Genomic DNA, 9355 nt, shown 5'->3' on the forward strand with positions numbered 1-9355 from the left:
ATCCATAAATACAGGGCTACATTCTGCTCTCTGATTATGGAGAATAATCCATAAATACAGGGCTACATTCTGCTCTCTGATTATGGAGAAGTGTTACTTAAATCACAGCAAGAGTTTGCATAGGTTTGACTTAAAAAACACACAGTTTAAAAGTAGAGAGTGTTGGGGCTGGAGAGATCAATGGCCGAGAGCACTTGCTATTCTTCCAGAGGACCCAAGTTTGCTTCCCAGCACCCACACCAGGAGCTCATCACCACCCATAACATCTGCTCCAGGAAATCAAACTTCCTTTTCCAGCCTACATACAGACCTTTGTTTGATTTCTTCTACTCTCTAAGGACTATCTGACATATTAGAAAAATTGCCTATTGTTTGCTTTGGCTCATTTGTTATGTTTTAATGTACATATAAATATATATATACATACATACATATTTTGAATTTTGTTGGAGTCAAATTGTTTTTTCCTTTGTTTATGCAAGTTTGTGGTTTGTGGTACACATAAATAATGAATAAAAGATATCTTTAAAAAATATACAGTGTTACGGAAATCAATGTGGCAGCTCCTCAGGAAGGTGGGAATGGATCTAACTCGAGGTCCAGCTACACCACGCTTGGGCAATATACCCAAAGGGCACTTCATCCTACCACACAGACCCATCTCAACCATGATCACTACTGCTTTATTTTTTTCTAGCCAGAAACTGGAAACAACCTAGATGTCTCTCAATAGATGAACAGAAAGTACCTTTACGCAATGAAATATTACTCAGTCATTAAAAATGTGGAATCATGAAATTCAGAGGTAAATGGATGCAACTAGAAAACAATTACCCTGAGTGAGGTAACTCAGTCCCAGAAAGACAAATACGGTTATGTATCTGCTTACATGCGGATATCAGACGTTAAGTCAATGGCAACTAAGCTACCATGAACCACCGAGGGTAGGTGTAGAGCAAGGGACTACTGGGAGAGATGGATCTCTCTAGAAAGGGGAAAGAGAAAAGACTGTTATGGATGGATAGGGGTGGGCTGGAACAAGAAGATCAAATGGGGAGGAGAAGGGGAGAGAAATAAGTAAGGGAAGATGAGGAAAGACACTAGAATTAAGGACCATTTGAGGGAGAGATAGTATAGAAATCTAATATGGTGGAAGCTTCCTAAAATATACATACGTATATAAGAAAGAAATCTAAGTAAAACCACCAGATAACGGGGAAGACCAAAACCCCAACTGGACACCCCTCATCACTCAACGAAGCTTCCAGCACTGGAATTGGGTTACATCTAAATGATGTAAAAGGGGTTACGGGAAACTCCTAAACAACTCAACTTGTGGACAAGTCTATAGGTTACTCTCCACACACTGGCATAAATGCTCCATGGCTGAAGACAACATTTGCACAGTTCATTGAACCCAGAGAAGTTGAACGGGTGCCTACCTAGAGCCTTCACCCCCATAGGCTAGTATTGTTAGTACTGGAAGGTACTCTGCATGGTACCAGAAGAGAAAGACCAGTTCCTTGCTCAGCCATCATCAGAGAAACTTCCTTCTGCAGTATATAGTTTATAATATATATATATACATATATATATATATATATATATATATATATATATTATGATACCTGGGAACACCCAGTTTTCATTAAATCCCTCCTCTTAGGCCTCAGGGAACGCTGCAGAAGAGTTGGTAGAGAAAGTGAAGAAGTCAGAAGGAATGGAGGACACTGAGAAAGCAAGGCCTTCTAGCTACTCGTAGAGACTGAGGCAGCATGCACAGGGCCTACATGAGTCTGTACTAGATGGAATCCTGAGCTGAGATGTGAACACATGCCCCACCCCTAACTCAGAAGCTATCTTCAACTGATAACCACTTGCAAAAGAGAATTTAGTTTTTCTCCAAGGGACTCTCACGGTGGAAACAAAAATCTCTTATGGCCTCACGCTCAGTAGTAGATGGCCAACGGACGACAAACTCAGCAGCATCTTTGGTAGCTCTTTGTCTCAGAATGCTGGGTCCGGGCATTTTTATTTTGAAATTTTTATTTATTAATTTAGTTACTTTATTTTTACAATAACATCCTTTCTGTACATAGGCTTCCGGCTTTGTGTCTTTATGGAATGAGCGTGTGAACAGGTGTGTTTTTGTATCTTACCTGTTTCTTGTGCCTTTTCTTGGGCTCTTTCCCTTCTGCGTACGTGTTTTGTCCCATTATGGTTTGTTTTATCTTGTTATATTTTTATTATTATCCTTTTGATGCCTATTTGTTTTCTAGTGAGGGACAGAAAGGGGGAGGTGGATCCGGGTGTGATGAGAGGAGGGGAGGAACTGGGAGGGGAAAGAAAAAGAATGTGTGGAGGATGTGGGGAAAATGATGACTCTGAAGATGTCTAACCAATGACAACATAAACAAGTACACTGTGCAGCGGTGTTTGGATATTCAGGAACAGGAAAGAACTGCTACAGTTTGGTGGCTGATAGAGTACTATGGCCTCCTTTGGCCTCATCCCTAGGGTTTCAACATGAAGAGGTGGTGGGACTTTCAAGAGGCCAGGTCCAATGAGAGCTGGTTAAGATCAGTGGAAACGTTGTACCACAAGGTATGAATGCAGTTCTTCTGAGATCCTAATTAGTTCTCAGTAAGGTATGGTCCTCCCATTAACCCCTGGCTTCCTGTTCTCACTGTGGGATCTTTCCCACTTCTTTCCTCACTTCTTGCTTTGTCGTGAGGTCGGCATGAGAGCTGAGCTGATATTATCTGAGTGCCTCTAGCATTGGGGCAGGGGCAGGGAGGATCAAAACAAAAAGTTCTCTCTTCTTTATACTTGGCCACCTTAGGTCTTCCGTTACACACAGACACAGACACACAGATAGACACACACACCCCCCCCACACACACACAATGGGACTAACATAATATTCACACCATGTGAGCCAACAATTTTAGTCTAGATATGAACGAAGGACTGCTGAGGTGATCCAGCAGGTAAAGCTTCTTCCCACCAAGCCTGATGATCCGACTTTAGTCCTCCAGCCCCATGTGTGGAAGGAGAGAACCAACTCCCACAAGTCTGTCCTTGTCTCTTCTTTCCTCTTCTTCAGATAAACAAGTTGCTAAGTTCTCTTGACTCTGTCTGAGCTATTACCTTCATGTCTCTTCTTCCCGCTGCCCACCGGTGCTCTTCAAGCAACCAAGTCCATTTTAACTCCACGTATCTTAGGAAGAAAATACTCAATTCAAATATCTTAGGGAGAATGATGTTTACCTTTCTCCACCTATAGCTTGTACAGCACCTTCTAGTACGGCAATGAAGCTTCGAGGTTGGTACCAGCTTGATTTCTCTGCACGACTCTACATGACTCATGTGTGGTGTCTTCAGCAGTTTAGTCTTACCACCAAGGTCTGGAGGGTAACCAGGCACAACGGCACTGGCCTTTACTGTTAGAGCTCTGTGAGACAGTTGAGTTATGATCTAGAAGAAATGAGTCAAAGATATTGGCTTAGTCATTTATTCATAAACAAGAGGTTTCGCAGTCGTTATTTTGGGGAACAAGGAGACTGGGTGGAGAAGTCCACAATTACATCTGTTTATCTATAGAAACTGTTACAGTAGTAGATTCCCATGACCACCTTGATAGATCTTTAGCATTAATTATCCCTCCCCATATCTTCCCTCCTGTCTCCCACCACATTTAAATCTTGTTCCATTTTTGCCCTTTAGCCCTTTAAATCACTTCATTTTCTGATTTTGTTATTACCAAGATGGAATTAAAAATGTATTTGCTTAGGGCTGTGAATGCCTAACAGATACAAATTTTAGTTGCAAGTTCTGAGGGGGCTAATGCCCAACATGGTGACAATGATATACTTCTCTGTATGGTACACTGCTTGAGGGAGGGGCTCTTCCATATTCTCAGCACACACATGTTTGTACACACCGCACACACACTCACACACACACACACACTCACGCACTCACACACACACGCATGTATACATATATTTTCTTGAGGTGATGGGTGTGTTAACTAATTTGGTTATAGTTATAATTTCACAATATCTATGCATGTCATATCTTCAGTTTATAGACTTTGAATATATAGTTTCATTTTTCAATTATACCTCAATTAAGATAGAAAATGTAGCTGTACTCAAAATGATGTATAATACTGTTAAATTTCCTACTTTAATCTTAATGTATTTATTTCATAAAATGCCTGTAAGATAAATTTTAGTAAGTTAGAATATTCTATTTTGTAGATGTTACAGACCTTGATAAATTTTTATTTAATTAAAATATAATCACATCATTTTCTTTTCCCTTTTTTCCCTCTTACTCCTCTTAAATCCTCTCCCCAAATTCCTTTTTTACAATCAGCCTTTGCAAATTCTTATTCATTTGAACATGGGTAGAGTCTAGTTATGGTTAAATTTCAGGGCATATTCTTTTCTTTTTTCTTGATTAGTTCTGTTCTTTGATAATTTCATGTGTGTATATGACATATTCTGATTACTCACCTTCCTCCCCTCCCCCTCCCAATCACGACCCATCTCTTTCCTAGATTCACAACTTTTGATTATTCTCTGTGACCCACGCAGTTTAATCAGGATTGCAGCTGTCCATTGGCCTGGTGTGCTCACTAGTGTGTGTGCGACTGAAGGTGATGCCGCCCATGCTGCCTGACTCTCTCAGCAGCAAGTAGCCCAGGAGTGAGGGGTGGGGTCCCGTGAGCCCCTCCTCCTCGCATGCCGCTGTCCATGGGGCCATTTGTTCAGAGCCAGAGCAGACGCCCACAACTCTTATGGCTTGCGGACTGTAATGAGGGTGTCTTGCCCAGACGGTGGCATTTCGCACCTCCTCTGCCAGGACACGGCCTTAATTTTCAGGTCTGAAGTAACTGGGTCAGGGAGGCTTTGAGGCACATTGCTCTGCAAGTTTGCACTTGCCTAAGGTGAAATCGACTGTATTTTCCATGTCAGGGGAAACATATCCGGTTTCTCCTTCTGTAGCTTCTTACTTATGTTACAGGGTGGGCTGGGCTACTTTATACTTTATGCTGTCTTTGTGCTGTTCCCAACAGTGTCACCGACTTTTCTTAATTCCAGTGTAGCGCATTTTATTTTGGTTTTAACTCTTTTCCTGAGAGATTGCCAAATTTTACAAAGTAGTTCTTGCTTTTAGAATAGCATTTACGATACCACAATAGTAAATATTGAAAATCTTTCCCTTATTCTTGTTGTGTAACTCCCCATAGCTTGGAGGTGACTTTAAATCAGTTGGGAAATGCACATCTAACGGTGTGTGAGAGAAGTCCTCGGAGGATACCGTGACACCATTGTGTACTCGATGAGGCAGTGCCAAGCCGTGCAGCTGCACTGAGCTCCAGATCCTGTGCTGTAAAACCCTTCCTTCTTATTTCTGTAATCAGAAAAGGCCCAGAAAGTTGGAGACAGATTTCTGAAGCTTCGTTTCATGATTTGGGAGAAGGACCTATCTTGGCTCTGTTTTCTATAGAATGGAGGACCTAGTTGTCTTCTTAGGAGTACAGGCTCTGTATCCTAGGCCCTTCAAACAGCATTGTATCCAAGAGTCAGTGCATTGGTTTTAGAAGACAATATAGAATTGGTAACTATCCCCTCTGTAGACGTTAGCAATAGACTATCTTTCTCTGGGATGAGTGAGTCAAAAACTGATTACAATTAAAATACGTTATTTAAAATTGAGGGCCTGGTTGGGTGGTGGTGGCACCATTCCTTTAATCCCAGCACTTGGGAGTCAGAGGCAGGCAGATTTCTGAGTTCAAGGCTAGCCTAATGTACAGAGCAAGTTCCAGACAGCCAGGAACTAGAAAAATCCTGTCTCAAAATAAAATAAAATAAATCAGGGGCTCGAGGATAATAGGATATTACTATTTCTTTAAGAGGCCTGGGAAGATGGCTCGGTGGGGATCTTAGGCATCCACATAAGAAAGAGAAGCATGGTGTTAGGCACTTGTGATCCCAGTGTTGGGAGGTGGAAATGGAAAGATTCCAGTGGCTTGCTGGACAGTTAGTGTGACCAATCAGTGAGGGACAGCTTTGATGAGAGACCTAGTTTAAAACACACACACACACACACACACACACACACACACACACACACACACACACACAGCAAAAAACAAAACAAAACAAAAAAACCAAGGCAGGTAGAGATAGAGGACCACCAGACATTGACCTCTGACCTCCACATGTGAGTACACATGGTCACAGACATCAACACACACACACACACACACACACACACACACACACACACACACACACACACGTGTGCACTGTACAGACCTTTTCCTTTAAATGTTTGTTTCTATGCTCTTGTTTGCATACACAAGAGTTCTGAAGATTTGAAAGGACATGGAAGATGTCAGCCAATCTCTGCTCTCCTGTGAACTGGGTCTTTCTGCTTCTGCGTCCGTTTCTGTTCACCCTGGGCAGACAGTGGAGCCATCGAAGTCTGACTTTCCATTCACATTCTTACCGATAAACTATGCCACCAAATCTACATGGCAGAAAAGCTTCATTTTATAAGATATATATAGACCTCTAAAAGATAAAAAAATTACCCTTCTGTTACAAAGCATCACTTTTCCAGCTGGCTTACTCCTGGCAAAATATGAAAAGGCCGTGGTGTCACCCTGGTAGCTCGAGGCACAACTGAAGATGTATGTGCTCATGGAGATAACGCAGGTCAGGTCGTAACCTTGCCACACGGGTCTGCGCCCTGCTCAGGAGCCAGATGCAATCTCATCACTATGTTTAATTACTTGACATTTATGCATACCTTTTAGTTTGTGTCCCTGTTATTTCAGCAATGAATAAATGTCACTGACAGAAATAAATTACGTAAGTCCCTACTCAAACTGTTCACTGTGGTCCTTTTCTTCTTCTGCTTAAAAGATGGTCTGACAGCTACTGGTCATTGCCATAGCCATTTATTTACAACAGGGCATCTAGTTGGCATGAGAGCTGTGTGTGTTATAAACAGAATTAATTATATATATATGTATATATATATGCAAAATGATTATCTTACCTTAGGATCTAAAAGTTTAAAGAAACTTTAAGAAATGACAGTTCTTTTAAAGTATTTTTCTTTTATTCTTCCCTTATACATTACATCCTCCTCCCTTCATTCTTCCCACCCCTTCCTCCTCCAGTCCAGTCCTCCTCCCTTTCCTTTCTAAAGAAGAGCAGATGTCCCAGGGATATCAACTGAAAGCGGCATAACAAGTCACAAGTTACAACAAGACAAGGCACAAACCCTCATATCGAGAAAGCACCACTAATAGGAAGAGGGTCAGATACACCCTACACTCCCACTGTTAGGAGTCCCATAAGAAAATCAAACTACACAACCATCACACACGCACACACACGCACACACGCACACACACACACGCACACACACACGCATGCACACACACGCGCACACGCACACACGCACACACACACGCACACACACGCACACACACGCACGCACACACGCACGCACACACACGCACACGCACACACACGCACACACACACACGCACACACACGCACACACACACGCACACACACACGCACACACACGCACACACACACACGCACACACACACACACACACACACACTGTGATTGTTGTTTCAGACTCTGTAATTCTTTATCGTGGCAAATCTTAAAATATAAGGGTTACAGAGTCAATTCCACGAGAAGACAAGCTGCAGAATGGGGGAAATGTTCGCCAGCTATTCACCCAGCAGAGGAGTAACATCAAACCATGAGAAAACATGGCACTAGGTGTCAAACAGGCAGATGGGTGGACTCTGTATCTATTTGGAAAAAGTACAAATGTCCCATAAGTATATGGTAGTGTGTTTAATGTTTTTACCCATCTGGAAAATGCAAACCTTGAGATTTTCTCTCACATGCCTATGATGAAGAAAACCTCTAACTGTAAACGTTGCAGGATTTCAGGGTGAAATTAACCCTCATTCACTGTCGGTGAGAATGCAGATTAGACCATTCACTGTTGAAATCAATATGGAGTAGCCTGGGAAAACTAAAAATAGAATTAACATGAGCCAGCTATACCGGTCCTGAGCATATACAAAAAAAATGGCATGCACCTCCCAAGGTTTACCACAATGTTATTCAAAATAGCCACGTTATGTATATACACACACACACACACACACACACACACACACACACACACACACACGAGAGAGAGAGAGAGAGAGAGAGAGAGGCAGACAGATGGATGGACATTGAAATTTTCAGTTTTAAAGAAGAATAAGGGTCTGGAGAGACGGCTCAGTGGTTAAGAGCACTGGCTGCTCTTCCAGAGGATCTGGGTTCAATCCCCAGTATTTACATAACAATTTACAACTGTAGGTAGTTTTAGTTCCAAGGGATCCACACCATTTCCTGATCTCTGTGAGTACTGCATGGATTCACAGACACGCATGCAGGCAAAAAAAAAAAAAAAAAACACCAAAAAAAAAAAAAAAAAAAAAAACAACCAAAGACCTGCACATTGAAAATTAGAAACAGATCTACCCGAAGACCCAGCTATACCACTCCTCCACATATACCCAAAAGATGCCCCACCATGCCACAAGGGCACATGCTTCACTATGTTCATAGTGGCCTCATTTGTGATATCCAGAAGCTGAAAAAAACCAAGATGTCCCACAATGAAAGAATGGATACAGAAAATGTGGTTCATTTACCCAACTGAATACTATTCAGCTATTAAGAATGAGGACATCTTGAGTTTTGCAGGGAAATGGGTTGAACTAGAAAATACCATCCTGAGTGAGGTATCGCAGACTCAAAAGTATGTATGTACTCACTAAGTGGATACCAGCCAAAAAAGCACAGAATACCCAGGATACAATCCACAGAATTCGAAAAGGTTAATAAGTCATAGGGCCCAAGTGAGGATGCTTCAATCCCACTAGGGAAGGAGAAGAAACCAGAGGGCAGAGAAAGGGAGGGAACTGGGCGGGAGAGGAGAGGGACAGGGAAAAGGGGTAACAAGATCAGGTATTTGGGCGGGTAACCAGGAGTGAAGCCCTGAGGGCCAGCAAAATGAATGGAAGAGGTTAGGGGAGCCTCTAGAATGTACCAGAGACCTGGGAGGTGAGAGAATCTCAGGACTCAAAGGGAGACATGAAATGCCCAACAGTAGGGAGAAGGAACTTGTAGAATCCACCTCCAGTAAAAAGACAGAGCATCAAGTGGAGGGATAGGGTTACCATCCCATGTTCATAACTCTAACCCATAGTTTTTCCTGTCTAAAAGAACTGCGGGAACAAAAGTGG

This window comes from Rattus norvegicus, chromosome 19 (assembly GCF_036323735.1).
Source record: "Rattus norvegicus strain BN/NHsdMcwi chromosome 19, GRCr8, whole genome shotgun sequence".
NCBI classification, from domain to species: Eukaryota; Metazoa; Chordata; class Mammalia; order Rodentia; family Muridae; genus Rattus; species Rattus norvegicus.